Genomic DNA, 21,967 nt, shown 5'->3' with positions numbered 1-21,967 from the left:
GAAAATTTCCAATTCACTATTGATAAAAAATGAGTTAAACCAGTTAACTCCTTTTTCTACTCAAATTGAATCAGTTAACTCCTTATTTTACTCAAATTAAATCTGTTAACTCCCTTTAATTTGGAAATCTCCCTTTATGACTGAACTTCACCTTTAATCCTGACCATTGATTGAAATCGATCTCAACCGTTGATGAGTTCCAAGAAAGTCTATTTAAGAGACCCTCATCTCTTCATTTTGAAAGGTTGAATGAGAATTTGCATCGAATTGTTGCTGGAATTTATACTCATATTTGCTCATATTCACAAATGCAGAGATCAAGTTTGACCAAAAGTTGACCAGATTTAACCACAGTTGACTTGAGATGACTAGTTTCGAAATTTTTTTTGAAATAATTAAACGAAATTATTTAATTAAATGGAGTACTTACTTCTAATTAATTAAACAAAGTTATTTAATTAAATGAGAAGCCATTCCTAATTAATTAAATGAAGTTATTTAATTAAATAAGAAAATATCTCTAATTAATTAAAAATTACTTAATTAAATAGAAAAAGTAATTATGAGATCATATCTCATTTTATTAAATTAAATATCTCAACAAAATCTCTCTTCAGTTCAAAAAGAGAAATTTCTAGTTCACTATTGATAAAAAATGAGTTAAATTAGTTAACTCCTTGTTCTACTCAAATTGAATCAGTTAACTCCTTATTTTACTCAAATTAAATCTGTTAACTCCCTTGAATTTGGAAATCTCTCCTCATGACTGAACTTCACCTTTAATCTTGACCGTTGATTGAAATCAATCTCAACCGTTGATGAATTCAGGGAAAGTCTATTTAAGAGACCCTCATCTCTTTGTTTGGAAAGGTTCAATGAGAATTTCCATCGAATTGTTGCTAGAATTCATACTCAAATTTGCTCATATTCACATAAGCAAAGATCAAGTTTCACCAAAAATTGACCAGATTTAACCACGGTTAACTTGAGTTGACTAGTTTTGAAAAGAATTTTGAAATAATTAAATGAAATTATTTAATTAAATGGAGTACTTACTTCTAATTAATTAAACAAAGTTATTTAATTAAATGAGAAGCCATTCCTAATTAATTAAATGAAGTTATTTAATTAAATAAGAAAATTGTCTCTAATTAATTAAAGATTATTTATTTAAATAGAAAAAGTAATTATGAGAGCATATCTCATTTTATTAAATTAAATATCTCAACAAAATCTCTCTTCAGTTCAAAAAGGGAAGTTTCCAGTTCACTGTTGATCAAAAATGAGTTAAATTAGTTAACTCATTTTTCTACTCAAATTGAATCAGTTAACTCCTTATTTTACTCAAATTAAATTTGTTAAATCCCTTTAATTTGGAAATTTCTCTTTCTGACTGAACTTCACCTTTAATCCTGACCGTTGATTGAAATCGATCTCAACCGTTGATGAATTTCATGATAATCTATTTAAGAGACCCTGATCTCTTCATTTTGAAAGGTTGAATGAGAATTTGTATCGAATTGTTGCTAGAATTCATACTCACATTTTCTCATATTCACATAAGCAAAGATCAAGTTTGACCAAAAGTTGACCAGATTTAACAACAGTTGACTTAAGTTGACTAGTTTTGAAAAGAATTTTAAAATAATTAAATGAAATTATTTAATTAAATGGAGTACTTACTTCTAATTAATTAAACAAAGTTATTTAATTAAATGAGAAGTCATTCCTAATTAATTAAATAAAGTTATTTAATTAAATAAGAAAAGTGTCTCTAATTAATTAAAGATTAATTGATTAAATAGAAAAAGTAGTTATGAGAGCATATCTCATTTTATTAAATTATCTCAACAAAATCTCTCTTCAGTTCAAAAAGGAAAATTTCCAGTTCACTATTGTTCAAAAATGAGTTAAATCAGTTAACTCCTTTTTCTACACAAATTGAATCAGTTAACTCCTTATTTTACTCAAATTAAATCTGTTAACTACCTTTAATTTGGAAATCTCCCTGTATGACTAAACTTCACCTTTAATCTTGATCGTTGATTGAAATCGATCTCAACCGTTGATGAATTCCAGGAAAGTCTATTTAAGAGACCCTCATATCTTCATTTTGAAAGGTTGAGTGAGAACTTGCATCGAATTGTTGCTAGAATTCATACTCACATTTGCTCATATTCACATACGCAAAGATCAAGTTTGAACAAAAGTTGACCAGATTTAACCATGGTTGACTTGAGTTGACTAATTTCGAAAAAAAATTTAAAATAATTAAACAAAATTATCTAATTAAATAGAGTACTTACTTTTAATTAATTAAACAAAGTTTCTCTAATTAATTAAAGATTACTTAATTAAATAGAAAAAGTAATTATGAGAGCATATCTCATTTTATTAAATTAAATATCTCAACAAAATCTTGCTTCAGTTCAAAAAAAGAAATTTTCAGTTCACTATTGATCAAAAATGAGTTAAATAAGTTAACTCTTTTTTCTACTCAAATTGAATCAGTTAACTCCTTATTTTACTCAAATTAAATCTGTTAACTCCCTTTAATTTGGAAATCTCCCTTGATGACTGAACTTCACCTTTAATACTAACCTTTGATTGAAATCGATCTAAATCGTTGATGAATTCCAGGAAAGTCTATTTAAGAGACCCTCATCTCTTCATTTTGAAAGGTTGAATGAGAATTTGCATCGAATTGTTGCTAGAATTCATACTCACATTTGCTCATATTCACATACGCAAAGATCAAGTTTGACCAAAAGTTGACCAAATTTAACCACGGTTGACTTGAGTTGACTAGTTTCAAAAAGAATTTTGAAATAACTAAATGAAATTATTTAATTAAATGGAGTAGTTACTTCTAATTAATTAAACAAAGTTATTTAATTAAATGAGAAGCCATTCATAATTAATTAAATGAAGTTATTTAATTAAATAAGAAAAGTGTCACTAATTAATTAAAAATTATTTAATTAAATAGAAAAATTAATTATGAGAGCATATCTCATTTTATTAAATTAAATATTTCAACAAAATCTCGCTTCAGTTCAAAAAGGGAAATTTCCAATTCACTATTGATCAAAAATGAGTTAAATCAGTTAACTCCTTTTTCTATTCAAATTGAATCAGTTATCTCTTTATTTTACTCAAATTAAATTTGTTAACTCTCTTTAATTTGGAAATCTCCCTTTATGACTGAACTTCACCTTTAATCCTGACCGTTAATTGAAATCGATCTCAACCGTTGATGAATTCCAGGAAAGTCTATTTAAGAGACCCTCATATCTTCATTTTGAAAGGTTGAATGAGAACTTGCATCGAATTGTTGCAAGAATTCATACTCACATTTTCTCATATTCACATACGCAAAGATCAAGTTTGACAAAAAGTTGACCAGATTTAACAACGGTTGACTTGAGTTGACTAGTTTCAAAGAGAATTTTGAAATAATTAAACGAAATTATTTAATTAAATGGAGTACTTACTTCTAATTAATTAAACAAAGTTATTTAATTAAATGAGAAACCATTCTTAATTAATTAAATGAAGTTATTTAATTAAATAAGAAAAGTGTCACTAATTAATTAAAGATTTTTTAATTAAATAGAAAAAGTAATTATGAGAGCATATCTCATTTTATTAAATTAAATATCTCAAAAAAATCAATCTTCTGTTGAAAAAGGAAAATTTCTAGTTCACTATTGATCAAAATTGAGTTAAATCCGTTAACTCCTTTTTCTACTCAAATTGAATCAGTTAACTCCTTATTTTACTCAAATTAAAACTTTTAGCTCCCTTTAATTTGGAAATTTACCTTTATGACTGAACTTCACCTTTAATCCTAACCGTTGATTGAAATTGATCTCAACCGTTGATGAATTCTATGAAAGTCTATTTAAGAGACCCTCATCTCTTCATTTTGAAAGGTTGAATGAGAATTTTTATCGAATTGTTGCTAGAATTCATACTCACATTTGCTCATATTCACATACGCAAAGATCAAGATTGACCAAAAGTTGACCAGATTTAACCAGGTTGACTTGAGTTGACTAGTTTCGAAATTTTTTTTGAAATAATTAAACAAAATTATTTAATTAAATGGAGTACTTACTTCTAATTAATTAAACAAAATTATTTAATTAAATGAGAAGCCATTCCTAATTAATTAAATGAAATTATTTAATTAAATAAGAAAAGTGTCTCTAATTTATTAAAAATTACTTAATTAAATAGAAAAAGTACTTATGAGAGCATATCTCATTTTATTAAATTAAATATCTCAACAAAATCTCTCTTCAGTTCAAAAAGCAAAATTTCCAGTTCAGTACAGATCGAAAATGAGTTAAATCATTTAACTCATTTTTCTACTCAAATTGAATCAGTTAACTCCTTATTTAACTCAAATTAAATTTGTTAACTCAATTTAATTTGGAAATCTCCCTTTATGACTGAACTTCACCTTTAATCCTGACCTTTGATTGAAATCGATCTCAACCGTTGATGAATTCTAGGAAAGTCTATTTAATAGACTCTCATCTCTTCATTTTGAAAAGTTGAATGAGAATTTGCATCAAATTGTTGCTAGAATTCATACTTACATTTGCTCATATGCACATACGCACAGATCAAATTTGACCAAAAGTTGACCAGTTTTAACTATGGTTGACTTGAGTTGACTAGTTTCAAAAAAAAATTTAAAATAATTAAATGAAATTATTTAATTAAATGGAGTACTTACAGCTAATTAATTAAACAAAGTTATTTAATTAAATGAGAAGCCATTCCTAATTAATTAAATGAAGTTATTTAATTAAATAAGAAAAGTGTCTCTAATTAATTAAAGATTACTTAATTAAATAAAAAAAGTAATTATGAGAGCATATCTCATTTTATTAAATGAAATATCTCAACAAAATCTCTCTTTAGTTGAAAAAGGGAAATTTTCAGTTCACTATTGATAAAAAATGAGTTAAATCAGTTAACTCCTTTTTCTACTCAAATTGAATCAGTTAACTCCTTATTTTACTCAAATTAAATCTTTTAACTCCCTTTAATTTGCAAATCTCCTTTTATGAATGAACTTCACCTTTAATCCTGACCGTTGATTGAAATCGATATCAACCGTTGATGAATTCCAATAAAGTCTATTTAAGAGACCCTCATCTCTTCATTTTGAAATGTTGAATGAGAGTTTGCACCGAATTGTTGCTGGAATTCATACTCACATTTGCTTATATTCACATACGCAAAGATTAAGTTTGACCAAAAGTTGACCAGATTTAACCACGGTTGACTTGAGTTCACTAGTTTCGAAAAGAATTTTGAAATAATCAAACGAAATTATTTAATTAAATGTAGTACTTACTTCTAATTAATTAAACAAAATTATTTAATTAAATGAGAAGTCATTCGTAATTAATTAAATGAAGTTATTTAATTAAATAAGAAAAGTGTCTCTAATTAATTAAAGATTACTTAATTAAATAGAAAAAGTAATTATGAGAGCATATCTCATTTTATTAAATTAAATATCTCAACAAAATCTCTCTTCAGTTCAAAAAGGGAAATTTCTAGTTCACTATTGAACAAAAATGATTTAAATCGGTCAACTCCTTTTTCTACTCAAATTGAATCAGCTAACTCCTTATTTTACTCAAATTAAATCTGTTAACTCTCTTTAATTTTGAAATCTCCCTTTACGACTGAACTTCACCTTTAATCCTGACCGTTGATTGAAATCGATCTCAATCGTTGATGAATTCAGGGAAAGTCTATTTAAAAGACCCTCATCTCTTCATTTTGAAACGTTGATTGAGAATTTGCATCGAATTGTTGTTGGAATTCATACTCACATTTGCTCATATTCACATACGCAAAGATCAAGTTTGACCAAAAGTTGACCAGATTTAACCACGGTTGACTTGAGTTGACTAGTTTCAAAAAGAATTTTGAAATAATTAAACGAAATTATTTAATTAAATGGAGTACTTACTTTTAATTAATTAAAGAAAGTTATTTAATTAAATTAGAAGCCATTGCTAATTAATTAAATGAAGTTATTTAATTAAATAAGAAAAGTGTCTCTAATTAATTAAAGATTATTTAATTAAATAGAAAAAGTAATTATGAGAGCATATCTCATTTTATTAAATTAAATATCTCAACAAAATCTCTCTTCAGTTCAAAAATGGAAATTTCTAGTTCACTATTGAACAAAAATTATTTAAATTAGTCAACTCCTTTTTCTACTAAAATTGAATCAATTAACTCCTTATTTTACTCAAATTAAATCTATTAACTCCCTTTAATTTGGAAATCTCCCTTTATGACTGAACTTCAACTTTAATCATGACCATTGATTGAAATCGATCTCAACCGTTGATAAATTTGAGGAAAGTCTATTTAAGAGACCCTCACCTCTTCATTTTGAAAGGTTGAATGAGAATTTGCATCGAATTGTTGCTGGAATTCATACTCACATTTGCTCATATTCACATTGGCAAAGATCAAGTTTGACCAAAAGCTGACCATATTTAACCACAGTTAACTTGAGTTGAATAGTTTCAAAAAGAATTTTTAAATAATTAAACAAAATTATTTAATTAAATAGAGTACTTACTTCTAATTAATTAAACAAAGTTATTTAATTAAACGAGAAGCCATTCCTAATTAATTAAATAAAGTTATTTAATTAAATAAAAAAAGTGTCTCTAATTAATTAAAGATCACTTAATTAAATAGAAAAAGTAATTATGAGAGCATATCTCATTTTATTAAATTAAATATCTCAACAAAATCTCTCTTAAGTTCAAAAATGGAAATTTCAAGTTCACTATTGATAAAAAATGAGTTAAATCAGTTAACTCCTTTTTTTACTCAAATTGAATCCGTTAACTCATTATTTTACTCAAATTAAATCTATTAACTCCCTTTAATTTGAAAATCTTCCTTTATGACTGAACTTCACCTTTAATCTTGACCGCCGATTGAAATCAATCTCAACCGTTGATGAATTCTAGGAAAGTCTATTTAAGAGACCCTCATCTCTTCATTTTGAAAGGTTGAATGAGAATTTGCATCGAATTGTTGCTGAAATTCATACTCACATTTGCTCATATTCACATACACAGAGATCAAGTTTGACCAAAAGTTGACCAGACTTAACCACGGTTTACATGAGTTGACTAGTTTCGAAAAGAAATTTTAAATAATTAAACAAAATTATTTAATTAAATGGAGTACTTACTTTTAATTAATTAAACAAAATTATTTAATTAAATGAGAAGCCATTCCTAATTAATTAAATGAAGTTATTTAATTAAATAAGAAAGGTGTGTCTAATTAATTAAAGATTATTTAATTAAATAGAAAAAGTAATTATGAGAGCATATCTCATTTTATTAAATTAAATATCTCAACAAAATCTCTCTTCAATTCAAAAAGCGAAATTTCCAGTTCACTATTGATCAAAAATGAGTTAAATCAGTTAACTTCTTTTTCTACTCAAATTGACTCAATTAACTCTTTATTTTACTCAAATTAAATCTGTTAACTCCCTTTAATTTGGAAATCTCCCTTTATGATTGAACTTCACCTTTAATCCTGACCGTTGATTGAAATCGATCTCAACCCTTGATGAATTCTAAGAAAGTCTATTTAAGAGACCCTCATCTCTTCATTTTGAAAGGTTGAATGAGAATTTGCATCAAATTGTTGCTGGAATTCATACTCACATTTGCTCATATTCACATACGCAAAGATCAAGTTTGACCAAAAGTTGACCAAATTTAACCACAGTTGACTTGAGTTGACTAGTTTCAAATTTTTTTTTGAAATAATTAAACAAAATTATTTAATTAAATAGAATACTTACTTCTAATTAATTAAACAAAGTTATTTAATTAAATGAGAAGCCATTCTTAATTAATTAAATGAAGTTATTTAATTAAATAAGAAAAGTGTCTTTAATTAATTAAAGATTATTTAATTAAATAGAAAATGTAATTATGATAGCATATCTCATTTTGTTAAATTAAATATCTCAACCAAATCTCTCTTCAGTTCAAAAAGGGAAATTTCTAGTTCACTATTGATCAAAAATGAATTAAATCAGTTAACTCCTTTTTCTACTCAAATTGAATCAGTTAACTCCTTATTTTACTCAAATTAAATCTGTTAACTCGCTTTAATTTGGAAATCTTCCTTTATGTCTGAACTTCACCTTTAATCCTGACCGCGGATTGAAATCGATCTAAACCATTGATGAATTCCGAGAAAGTTTATTTAAGAGACCCTCATCTCTTCATTTTGAAAGGTTGAATGAGAATTTGCATCGAATTGTTGTTGGAATTCATACTCACATTTGCTCATATTCACATACGCAAAGATCAAGTTTGACCAAAAGTTGACCAGATTTAACCACGGTTGACTTGAGTTGACTAATTTCAAAAAAATTTTAAAAATAATTAAACATAATTATTTAATTAAATAGAGTACTCACTTCTAGTTAATTAAACAAAGTTATTTAATTAAATGAGAAGCCATTCCTAATTAATTAAATGAAGTTATTTAATTAAATAAGAAAAGTGTCTCTAATTAATTAAAGATTATTTAATTAAATAGAAAAAGTAATTATGAGAGCATATCTCATTTTATTAAATTAAATATCTCAACAAAATCTCTCTTCAGTTCAAAAAGAGAAATTTCCAGTTCACTATTGGTCAAAAATGAGTTAAATCAGTTAAGTCCTTTTTCTACTCAAATAGAATTAGTTTACTCCTTATTTTACTCAAATTAAATCTGTTAACTCCTTATAATTTGAAAATCTCCCTTTATGATTGAACTTTACGTTTAATCTTGACTGTTGATTGAAATCAATCTCAACCGTTGATGAATTCTAGGAAAGTCTATTTAAGAGACCCTCATCTTTTCATTTTGAAAGGTTGAATGAGAATTTGCTTCGAATTTAAGAGGGACATTTATTTTAGTATTGATCTGATTCCTGGAGTGGAGCCTATCTCTAAAGCTCCGTATCGCATGACTACTTAGGAATTGGGTGAGCTACGTTTTTAGCTAGAGGAACTTCTGGCCAAAGGGAGCACTCGACCTAGTGTGTCAGCATGGGGAGCTTCAGTGCTCTTTGTGAAGAAGAAAGATGATTATTTGCACCTTTGTATTGACTACAAACAGTTGAATAAGGTGACTATTAAGAACAAGTATCCTTTGCCTATGATTGGTGACTTATTTGATCAGGTCAAGGGAGCTACAGTATTCTCTAAGATTGATCTTAAGTCAGGATACCACCAGCTTCGCATTAAGGAAGTAGATATTCACAAAATTACTTTTCGAACACGCTATGGGCATTATGAGTTCACAGTGGTACCTTTTGGGTTGACTAATGCTCCATCAATTTTCATGAGTTTGATGAATGGTGTTTTTCAATCATATCTTGATAGGTTTGTACTTGTGTTTCTTGATGACATATTGATATATTCTAAGACTTAGAAGGAGCATGAGGAACACCTATGGTTGGTATTGCAGTGTTTAAGGGACAATCAGCTTTATGCCAATGTAGCTAGGTGTGAATTCTTCAAATCGAAGGTTCAGTATTTAGGGCATGTCATCTCAGGTGATGGTATTTCAGTGGATCCTACAAAGATTTAGGCGATAATAGATTTTTCTACATCGACTAATGTGTCAGAGATTCGTAGTTTCATGGGTTTAGCCGGTTATTATCGCAGATTTGTCCAGAACTTCTCTAGGATAGCACATCCTATCACTTCTCTTCAAAGGAAAGGAAAGAAGTTCGTATGGACAGAGAAATGTGCGAAAGCTTTTTAGAAGCTCAAGGAGCTTTTGACTAGTGCACCGATTCTAGCTGTAACTTATCCAGAAGGTGATTTCATGGTATGTACAAATGCTTCTCTTGAAGGGATTGGGGCAGTTTTGATGCAGAATGGACAAGTGATTGCGTATGAATCACGCAAGCTCAAAGATCATGAGTTAAATTATCCTACACATGATCTTGAGTTAGCAGCAGTAGTTCATGCTTTGACAAGGTGGAGACATTTCTTGTTGGGGCACAAATTTGAGCTACATAGCGATCATAGTAGTCTTCAGTACATTTTTACTCAGCCTAATTTGAATGCTCGCCAGAGGCGATGGATGGAGTTTCTATGCGAGTATGATTTTGAGGTTAAGTACATTTAGAGTAAGGAGAATGTGGTGGCAGACGCTTTGAGTCGCAGGAGACATGTGGTATCATCGATGACTCTTAGTGTGGATTTGAGGAGTCAGATTCTTTAGGCACTTCCTACATATTCCTAGTATCACAAAGTGTGCAGAGAGATAGATTCAGGAAGGCCTTTAGAAGGTAGGTTTGCAGGTTACGTTCGAGAATCAGATGGTCTTTTGAGACATTTGGGGAGGATTTATTTGCCATTTTTGGATGAGCTTCGCACCTTGATTCTAGCAGAAGCCCATCGTACACCTTACTCAACACATCTAGGTGACAAGAAAATGCATGCAGATTTGAGATGTTTGTTCTTTTGGTCTGGGATGAAGCAAGATATTGCTGATTTTTTGGCTAGGTGACTTGAGTGTCAGAGAGTCAAGGCAGAACACCAGCACCCGGCTGGACTTTGGCAGCCAAAGGTGGTGCATTTTTCACCGATTAGGTCTTCCTATACAATAGCTTCTGTAGCTAATGTCTTTATGCGTGATATTGTGAGATTACATGGTATTCCTAGAAAGATCATTTCTGACAGAGATCCTGTATTCACATCTGCATTCTGGACATCGTTGCAGCATGAGCTTGGAGTGCAGCTAAACTTCAGTTCGGCATATCATCCAGAGACTGATGGTCAGACAGAGAGGGTGAATCAGGTTTTGGAGGATATGTTACAGATGTATGTAATGGATAGGCAGACACATTGGGAGGATTATCTCTACCTAGTGGAGTTTCCTTACAACAACGGATATCATAGTTTTATTGGTATGGCACCATGGACGTCCTTGTCGTACACCATTGAGTTGGGACAATCTTGAGGATCATATCCTATTGGGTCCTAAGATGCTTCGTGATATGGAGCAACAGGTAGTGTGTATCATTGAGCACTTGACTATAGCACAGGATAGGCAGAAGAAGTATGTCAATGCTCATAGGACTGATAAGCAGTTTGTTGTGGGAGATAAGGTTTTCTTGAGAGTGCGACCGTGAAAGAGTCCGATCCATTATGGAAAGGGTTCTAAGCTAGCACCTCGCTTTGTGGGACCATTCGAGATTCTAGAGAGGATTGGCCCAGTTGCTTACCGTCTTGCTCTACCGCCCAGCCTAGCTCACATTCATGATGTTTTCCATGTTTCAGTGCTTAGGTAGTATATTCCTGATATTGTGCATGTTCTTGATTGGAATGCATTGCAGGTAGAGGACAGGCAGCTGGCTTTGGAGCCGGTTCGTATTCTGGAGCAGTGGGGGTTGACCCTCAGGGGTTGAACCATCGAGCAGGTAAGGGTCCAATAGGACCCTACTGATGATTCTTCAGCTACTTGGGAGGATGCAGCTAGATTGAAGGAGTTATATCCCTATTTGTTTGTAGGCTTTCATGAGTAATCCTCACCCAAGTGGGGGTGGATGTAGTGCCTACCCTTGTTCACATCTTTTCTGGACATTGATGCTATTATTATCAGACTTTGATGGACTAGTTTTATGTTGATGGATTAGTGGTATTGTTTTGACACTATCAGACATTATGTTATGGATTCCATGGTTATATGATGAGATCATTTAGATTTTACATTTCATGCATACATGATGATCATTATACTGTTTTCAATTATTAATGATGATTATTTAGATGGTATATTATCTCATGTGTTTTATTATGGATACTTACCCCATACTTGCATCTGTATGGTGTACTTTTTTTCTTATTGTATGGCATTTCTGATGTGGTTAAGGAAGGGAGTCGTAGTCGCTTGCTTAGTCAGGATCTACATGATGCACCACTTCCTGCCATTGTCTATTTAGCTTAGCATTATATATATTGTATGTACATGCATGATTTTTTTGCAGGTTGCAGGTACCAGGTATCAACTTCCCTGAATTGCCAAGATTAGCGTACCCTATTATACTATCTCAATGATAAGAGAAGGGAGATAAATTCTCAAGTTCAAATCCCAAACCCTTAAACCATTTGTCCTAGTGAGTTAGGACAAGTATCAGAGTTGAGTACCCACCGAATGTGTTGCATGACATATTTCGTGATTTTTAACCCTTTAGACTGATTTTGTATGATTTGTTCTATGATGGGTTTTCATATTTTATCTTGGAGGTCTATGGTGAATTTTCTATTAATTAAGTCTTAATAAATAGATTTAATTAATAAATTAATTATTTTGGAGAAAATTAACAAAATATCATGTTATTTGATATTTTGATTGTAATTAATTAAATGTGAATTATTGAGGAAAATGAATTAAATAAAAGAAAATTAGAAATTAAAATTAACAATAATAATAAAATAATAATAAAGTAATAAATTAATAATAATAAAAGTTATAAAAGTTAAAATGAAAGTTATAAATATTTAAATAGAAATTATATAAAAAGAAAATTGGAGTTATAAGCTTGCATGGGAGTTAACACACTTCTCTATTTCTCATGTGTCAACAACACGGGGGTTAGTGCATCAATTAAGCACATGGTGTCTACAACACTATGGCTCATCTTGAAGGTTGGAAAAGACCCATGCTTAGTTGGTGATACCTTCCAACTATTTCTAGAAACATTCTAGAAGTTTCCTGAGAGCTCTTTATATTTAGGCATTCCTAGAAGCTTAGACATAGCATTTGGAGTGCAATTGGAGCATTGGAGGATTCGAGAATTCTGAAGAAGGGAGCTTGCTCTGTAAGTTTTCTGAGGAAGAGCGAATTAGGATCAAAATCTGGGTAGATTCTTGTGATCTTACTTATGCTATTTCCGCATCTTGCATTCCATGTCTTCTTCGTGTCTTCCATATGTCTTCTGAGGAATTTCATATTTTTATTGTATGCATTCTCAATATGGGCAATTGATTTTATGTGAAAATCTTTATATGCATAGATCTGAAAGAAAACGGGGCTAGGGTTTAAATTCATAGCCAAACCCATTAGATTATTTATTGGATAAAAGATTTAAAGGAAAATTTTGAAAATTAGAATTTTTCAGTAAACTGTGTATATTCTTGAATTTGCATACACATTTATGTATATATCATTATATACATATATATATGTATGTGCTATGATGGTGATAAACTCTGCATGTATATACACACACACACACATATATATATACATATATACCCATATATATATATACATACATATGTATATATATACATATATATATTTATTTATATAATAATCGAATGTCAAATCGTGATAGAGTTTCATGTTAATAGTATTTTATATCGCATGGGAACGTTTTTATAAAAAATGTTATTGAAAATCACGTCAAAAAAAAAATGATGTTGGGCGGGTATTATATATCCCACCCACTGCAGACCTGCGAGACCGCAGTGTACCTGTGATCCGTAGTGTACTTGCAGTGCGGATGTATTGAGCCGCGCGATTTTAAAATTGTATTGTGATTTGAGTTTGGTTTTAAATTATATAAAGTTTTATTTGCAACGTTATTTCATATAAGATTTGGATATGAATCTCGATTTTGTTGCAATATCATTAATTATTAAATGTTATTATATATATATATATGTATATAAGTATATATGTATATATAATTAATTATAAATGAATATTATAAATTTCTAAATTAATGGATCACTCTTTTAATGATTTAAAATATTGATATTGAGCTTGTCAATTATGAAGAGATATTAATAATTAATTTAATTAAACTCAGTTTAATTAAGATTAGTTATTAGAATATATAATCGAAGTTTTTGAGAGTGTCAATTTTTCAACAATGTTATATAAACAAAATATTATTAAATCAATTAAGAAATTGAGTCTAATAGTTTTGGGGAGAAACTTTTATTTATCAACCAAATACATGGGTTAAGAAAAATGTGAAATTTCTCCACTTAATATAATTTGGAAAAACGTAAACTAAGATTTTTAAATTCAAATTTGAAAACTTAGCAAAACCAAAACATGTGTTTACATTGTGTATTCTTTATGCTATTGTTTTGGGTTTTGGGTTGACTAGTGTTGACCAGTATAGGACATCTACCAGAGGCTTGGGGGTTATGTGATTGTGATGTCATGATGATGTTTTAATCTCGATCTTTATAAACCCAACCATGGTTTGTGATGGAATGCTCTATGTATTGGATGTGATTACTGATTGTTATAGTTGAGATTCTTGTGTATGAGACTCTTGACCTAACCATTATTTTGGTCATCGATCAGTTATCCTTGATTATTTTTTAGTCGCCATGATGGGACTAAGATGTGGATTTATTCTTGATGATGTCATGTTGTGACATGTTTGACTCAACCATTTTTGGAGTCTTCAATCAGTATGATTGAGATATATATTTTGGTTATTGAAAACCATTGGATACTTTGATTATCAGTGATACTTCAGTTGCTAATAGAGAGTTGTTGTGTTCATGATTTTCTATGGATGTTTGCTCATGGAGATTTGATGCTTTTATGCATATTTGATGATTTTATTATGGATTATCTTTTGTGATTTTGAGATTTATGAGTCCATGAGCATTAGGCTAGGATATCTGCATGTAGTGACAGGAAGTAGCTTGCAATGGGGGCCGGGGCCCTAAGAGGATGCCAGGGTAACTCATTGTAAGTTGGATTAATAAGTGATAAAATTCACACATTATACTAACTAAATAAACCTAAAAAGATAAGTGTTTTGTTCTCACCCATGCCTTGATTGCTTGTATAGGCTAGGATGGGAGTAGTGAGACACATGGTTGTGACCTTGCATTTTGTAGTATGCCTCGTCAGTATGAGAGGATACTAGTGGCCGCATGAAATCAGTATGGACCCATGGAGTTTAGCTAACTGCTAGGGTGACTTGTATGTGATAATTGCGATGACACTTTCTCGCTTGCATAGTAGGTTCCTACATGTCATTGTGTGCCTCTGGGATTAGATGTCAGATTTTGTGTTTGGAACCTTTGAGTTAGTATACTTTTAGGATTCCTAGACTTATAGAGATATGTGTTATGTGATTTTGATAGCCTGTTTGAGACTTGAGATTATCTCCTTAGCACAGTGGGAGGGGACCACTTTGGTACCACGCGGTTGGGTGGTAGTGTATTTTCCACACTTATCATTTTGAGATTCATTGAGACATTGTGGCTGATGCATCCTTCATGATGGTGGATGTGTATCCTTTTTCATTGATGATTAGCATATGTTAGATGATGTTATCTTATGCTTTTATTTGCATGTTAGATTACTTTCTACATATGATGTTGTATATATTAGGAGTGACATCCCTACTATGTTAGTACCAATGATATCTTCGGTGATTTGGGATGTTACGAACAGAGGGATGGCTAGGATCCATGATGGTCTAATGACCCTATTAATGGTTGGGAGGAACCGTGCACTTAGTTTATTATGTTTGATCTTTATGATGGATGTTTATATCCTCTATGATGGTGTACCAGTTGATTATCTCTACTTTGATGTATCATGGATTAGAATTGGATGATGTACCTTATTCTACATATGTATATTCTTTGTGCCTATCATACCCTGTGACATGTACAGTGGATGATTGTGCATTCTGGAATGTAATTCGGAAAGGACATTTGTATATTGGATGTATCATTATCATTTCATGAGCATGTTGTGCAAGATGGATTTATGTATGTAATTCAACGTTAAAGGATCTTAAAGAATGTAATATGTTATGTATGTTATGTTTACTTTTAGATGGACATTGCTATTGCTTCCGTTATTCTACATATGTTATATGTGGTATTTACTTTTTAAAAAAAATGCTACCAAACTTAGTAAAATTTCTAGGTTAATTCTCTGAATCTCTTGGCGGGGCATAACATCAAGTTTGACCAAAAGGTCACCAGATTTAACCATGGTTGACTTGAGTTGACTAGTTTCGAAAAGAATTTTGAAATAATTAAACAAAATTATTTAATTAAATGGTGTACTTACTTCTAATTAAATAAACAAAGTTATTTAATTAAATGAGAAGCCATTCCTAATTAATTAAATGAAGTTATTTAATTAAATAAGAAAAGTGTCTCTAATTAATTAAAGATTATTTAATTAAATAGAAAAAGTAATTATGAGAGCATATATCATTTTATTAAATTAAATATCTAACAAAATCTCTCTTCAGTTCAAAAAGGGAAATTTCCAATTCACTATTGATCAAAAATGAGTTAAATCAGTTAACTCATTTTCTAATCAAATTGAATCAGTTACCTCCTTATTTTACTCAAATTAAGTCTGTTAACTCCCTTTAATTTGGAAATCTCCCTTTATGACTGAACTTCACCTTTAATCCTGACCGTTGATTGAAATCGATCTCAACCGTTGATGAATTCCAGGAAAGTCTATTTAAGACATCATCATCTCTTCATTTTGAAAGGTTGAATGAGAATTTGCATCGAATTGTTGCTGGAATTCATACTCACATTTGCTCATATTCACATACGCAAAGATCAAGTTTGACCAAAATTTGACCAGATTTAACCACAGTTGACTTGAGTTGACTAGTTTCAATTTTTTTTTTGAAATTATTTAATTAAATGGAGTACTTACTTCAAATTAATTAATCAAAGTTATTTAATTAAATGAGAAGTCATTCCTAATTAATTAAATGAAGTTATTTAATTAAATAAGAAAAGTGTCACTAATTAATTAAAGATTACTTAATTAAATAGAAAAAGTAATTATGAGAGCATATCTCATTTTATTAAATTAAATATCTCAACAAAATCTCTCTTCAGTTCAAAAAGGAAAATTTCTAGTTCACTATTGATAAAAAATGAGTTAAATCAGTTAACTCCTTTTTTTACTCAAATTGAATCAGTTAACTCCTTATTTTACTCAAATTAAATCTTTTAACTCCCTTTAATTTGGAAATCTCCCTTTATGACTAAACTTCACCTTTAATCTTGACCACTGATTGAAATCGATCTCAACCGTTGATGAATTCCAGGAAAGTCTATTTAAGAGACCCTCATCTCTTCATTTTGAAATCTTGAATGAGAATTTCCATCGAATTGTTGCTAGAATTCATACTCACATTTGCTCATATTCACATACGCAAATATCAAGTTTGACCAAAAGTTGACCAGATTTAACCATGGTTGACTAGTTTCGAAAAGAATTTTGAAATAATTAAATGAAATTATTTAATTTAATTGAGTACTTCCTTCTAATTAATTAAACAAAGTTATTTAATTAAATGAAGTTATTTAATTAAACAAGAAAAGTGTCTCTAATTAATAAAAGATTACTTAATTAAATAGAAAAAGTAATTATGAGAGCATATCTCATTTTATTAAATTAAATATCTCAAAAAAATCTCTCTTTAGTTCAAAAAGGGAAATTTTCAATTCACTATTGATCAAAAATAAGTTAAATCAGTTAACTCCTTTTTCTACTCAAATTGAATCAATTAACTCCTTATTTTACTCAAAATAAATCTGTTAACTCCCTTTAATTTGGAAATCTCCCTTTATGACTGAACTTCACGTTTAATCATGACCGTTGATTGAAATCGATCTCAACCATTGATGAATTCCAAGAAAGTCTATTTAAGAGACCCTCATCTCTTCATTTTGAAAGGTTGAATGAGAATTTGCATCGAATTGTTGTTGGAATTCACACTCACATTTGCTCATATTCACATACGCAAAGAATAAGTTTGACCAAAAGTTGACCAGATTTAACCACGGTTGACTTGAGTTGATTAGTTTTGAAAAGAATTTTGAAATAATTAAACGAAATTATTTAATTAAATGTTGTACTTACTTCTAATTAATTAAACAAAGTTATTTAATTAAATGAGAAGCCATTCCTAATTAATTAAATGAAGTTATTTAATTAAATAAGAAAAGTGTCTCTAATTAATTAAAGATTATTTAATTAAATAGAAAAAGTAATTATGAGAGCATATCTCATTTTATTAAATTAAATATCTCAACAAAATCTCTCTTCAGTTCAAAAAGGGAAATTTCCAGTTCACTATTGATAAAAAATGAGTTAAATCAGTTAACTCTTTTTTCTACTCAAATTGAATTAGTTAACTCTTTATTTTACTCAAATTAAATTTGTTAACTCCCTTTAATTTGAAAATCTCCCTTTATGACTGAACTTCACCTTTAACCCTGACCGCTGATTGAAATCGATCTCAACCATTAATGAATTCCAAGAAAGTCTATTTAAGAGACCCTCATCTCTTCATTTTGAAAGGTTGGATGACAATTTGCATCGAATTGTTGCTGGAATTCATACTCATATTTTTTCATATTCACATACGTAAAGATCAAGTTTGACCAAAAGTTGACCAGATTTAACCACGGTTGACTTGAGTTGACTAGTTTCGAAAAGACTTTTGAAATAATTAAACAAAATTATTTAATTAAATGGAGTACTTTCTTCTAATTAATTAAAAAAAGTTGTTTAATTAAATGAGAAGTCATTCCTAATTAATTAAATGAAGTTATTTAATTAAATAAGAAAAGTATCTCTAATTAATTCAAGATTATTTAATTAAATAGAAAAAGTAATTATGAGAGCATATCTCATTTTATTAAATTAAATATCACAACAAAATCTCTCTTCAGTTCAAAAAGAAAAATTTTTAGTTCACTATTGATAAAAAATGAGTTAAATCAGTTAACTCCTTTTTCAACTCAAATTGAAACAGTTAACTCGTTATTTTACTCAAATTAAATCTGTTAACTTCCATTAATTTGGAAATCTCCCTTTATGACTGAACTTCACTTTTAATCCTGACCGCTGATTGAAATTGATCTCAACCGTTGATGAATTTCAGGAAAGTCTATTTAAGAGACCCTCATCTCTTCATTTTGAAAGATTGAATGAGAATTTCCATCGAATTGTTGCTGGAATTCATACTCACATTTGCTCATATTCACATAGGCAAATATAAAGTTTGACCAAAAGTCGACCAGGTTTAACCAAGGTTGACTTGAGTTGACAAGTTTTGAAAAGAATTTTGAAATAATTAAACGAAATTATTTAATTAAATGGAGTACTTACTTTCAATTAATTAAACAAAGTTATTTAATTAAATGAGAAGCCATTCCTAATTAATTAAATGAAGTTATTTAATTAAATAAGAAAGTGTCTCTAATTAATTAAAGATTATTTAAATAAATAGGAAAAAGTAATTATGAGAGCATATCTCATTTTATTAAATTAAATATCCCAACAAAATCTCGCTTCAGTTCAAAAAGAGAAATTTTCTGTTCACTATTGATAAAAAACGAGTTAAATCAGTTAACTCTTTTTTGTACTCAAATTGAATCAGTTAACTCCTTATTTTACTTAAATTAAATTTGTTAAATCCATTTAATTTGGAAATCTCCCTTTATGACTGAACTTCACCTTTGATCCTGACCGCTGATTGAAATCGATATCAACCGTTGATGAATTCCAAGAAAGTCTATTTAAGAGACCCTCATCTCTTCATTTTGAAAGATTGAATGAGAATTTGTGTCGAATTGTTGCTGGAATTTATACTCATATTTGCTCATATTCACATACGCAAATATCAAGTTTGACCAAAAGTTGACCAGATTTAACCACAGTTGACTTGAGTTCACTAGTTTCGAAAGGAATTTTGAAATAATTAAACAAAATTATTTAATTAAATGGAGTACTTACTTCTAATTAATTAAACAAAGTTATTTAATTAAATGAGAAGTCATTCCTAATTAATTAAATGAAGTTATTTAATTAAATAAGAAAAGTGTCTGTAATTAATTAAAGATTATTTAATTAAATAGAAAAAGTAATTATGAGAGCATATCTCATTTTATTAAATTAAATAACTCAACAAAATCTCTCTTCAGTTCAAAAAGGGAAATTTCCGGTTCACTATTGATTAAAAATGAGTTAAATCAGTTAACTCCTTTTTCTACTCGAATTGACTTAGTTAATTCCTTATTTTACTCAAATTAAATCTGTTAACTCCCTTTAATTTGAAAATCTCCCTTTATGACTGAACTTCATCTTTAATCCTAACCGTTGATGGAAATTGATCTCAACCGTTGATGGAAATTGATCTCAACCGTTGATGAATTCTAGGAAAGTCTATTTAAGAGACCCTCATCTCTTCATTTTGAAAGGTTGAATGAGAATTTGCATCGAATTGTTGCTAGAATCCATACTCACATTTGCTCATATTCACATACGCAAAGATCAACTTTAACCAAAACTTGACTAGATTTAATCACGGTTGACTTGAGTTGACTAGTTTTGAAAAGAATTTTGAAATAATTAAACGAAATTATTTAATTAAATGGAGTACTTACTTCTAATTAATTAAACAAAGTTATTTAATTAAATGAGAAGCCATTCCTAATTAATTAAATGAAGTTATTTAATTAAATAAGAAAAGTGTCTGTAATTAATTAAAGATTACTTTATTAAATAGAAAAAGTAATTATGAGAGCATATCTCATTTTATTAAATTAAATATCTCAACAAAATCTCTCTTCAGTTCAAAAAGGGAAATTTCCAGTTCACTATTGATAAAAAATGAGTTAAACCAGTTAACTCCTTTTTCTACTCAAATTGAATCAATTAACTCCTTATTTTACTCAAATAAAATCTGTTAACTCGCTTTAATTTGAAAATCTCCCTTTATGACTGAACTTCACCTTTAATCCTGACCGCTGATTGAAATCGATCTCAACCGTTGATGAATTCTAGGAAAGTCTATTTAAGAGACCCTCATCTCTTCATTTTTAAAGGTTGAATGAGAATTTGCATCGAATTGTTGCTGGAATTTATACTCACATTTGCTCATATTCACATACGCAAAGATCAAGTTTGACCAAAAGTTGACCAGATTTAACCACGGTTGACTTGAGTTCACTAGTTTCGAAAAAAAAATTGAAATAATTAAACGAAATTATTTAATTAAATAGAATACTTAATTCTAATTAATTAAATAAAGTTATTTAATTAAATAAAGTTATTTAATTAAATAAGAAGCCATTCTTAATTAATTAAATGAAGTTATTTAATTAAATAAGAAAAGTGTGTCTAATTAATTAAAGATTATTTAATTAAATAGAAAAAGTAATTATGAGAGCATATCTCATTTTATTAAATTAAATATCTCAACAAAATCTCTCTTCATTTCAAAAAGGGAAATTTTCAGTTCACTATTGATCAAAAATGAGTTAAATCAGTCAACTCCTTTTTCTACTCAAATTGAATCATTTAACTCCTTATTTTACTCAAATTAAATCTGTTAACTCCCTTTAATTTGGATATCTCCCTTTATGACTGAACTTCATCTTTAATCCTAACCGCTAATTGAAATCAATCTCGACCGTTGATGAATTCCAAGAAAGTCTATTTAAGAGACCCTCATCTCTTCATTTTGAAAGGTTGAATGAGAATTTGCATCGAATTGTTGCTGGAATTGATACTCACATTTGGTCATATTGACATACGCAAAGATCAAGTTTGACCAAAAATTGACCGGATTTAACCACGGTTGACTTGAGTTCACTAGTTTCGAAAAGAATTTTTAAATAATGAAACAAAATTATTTAATTAAATGGAGTACTTACTTCTAATTAATTAAACAAAGTTATTTAATTAAATGAGAAGTCTTTCCTAATTAATTAAATGAAGTTATTTAATTAAATAAGAAAAGTGTCCCTAATTAATTAAAGATTATTTAATTAAATAGAAAAAGTAATTATGAGAGCATATCTTATTTTATTAAATTAAATATCTCAAC

The sequence above is a fragment of the Cupressus sempervirens genome, chromosome 6, assembly GCF_028749045.1.
Source record: "Cupressus sempervirens isolate cs-2001-9-10 chromosome 6, ASM2874904v1, whole genome shotgun sequence".
NCBI classification, from domain to species: Eukaryota; Viridiplantae; Streptophyta; class Pinopsida; order Cupressales; family Cupressaceae; genus Cupressus; species Cupressus sempervirens.
This window is presented reverse-complemented; position numbering follows the sequence as displayed.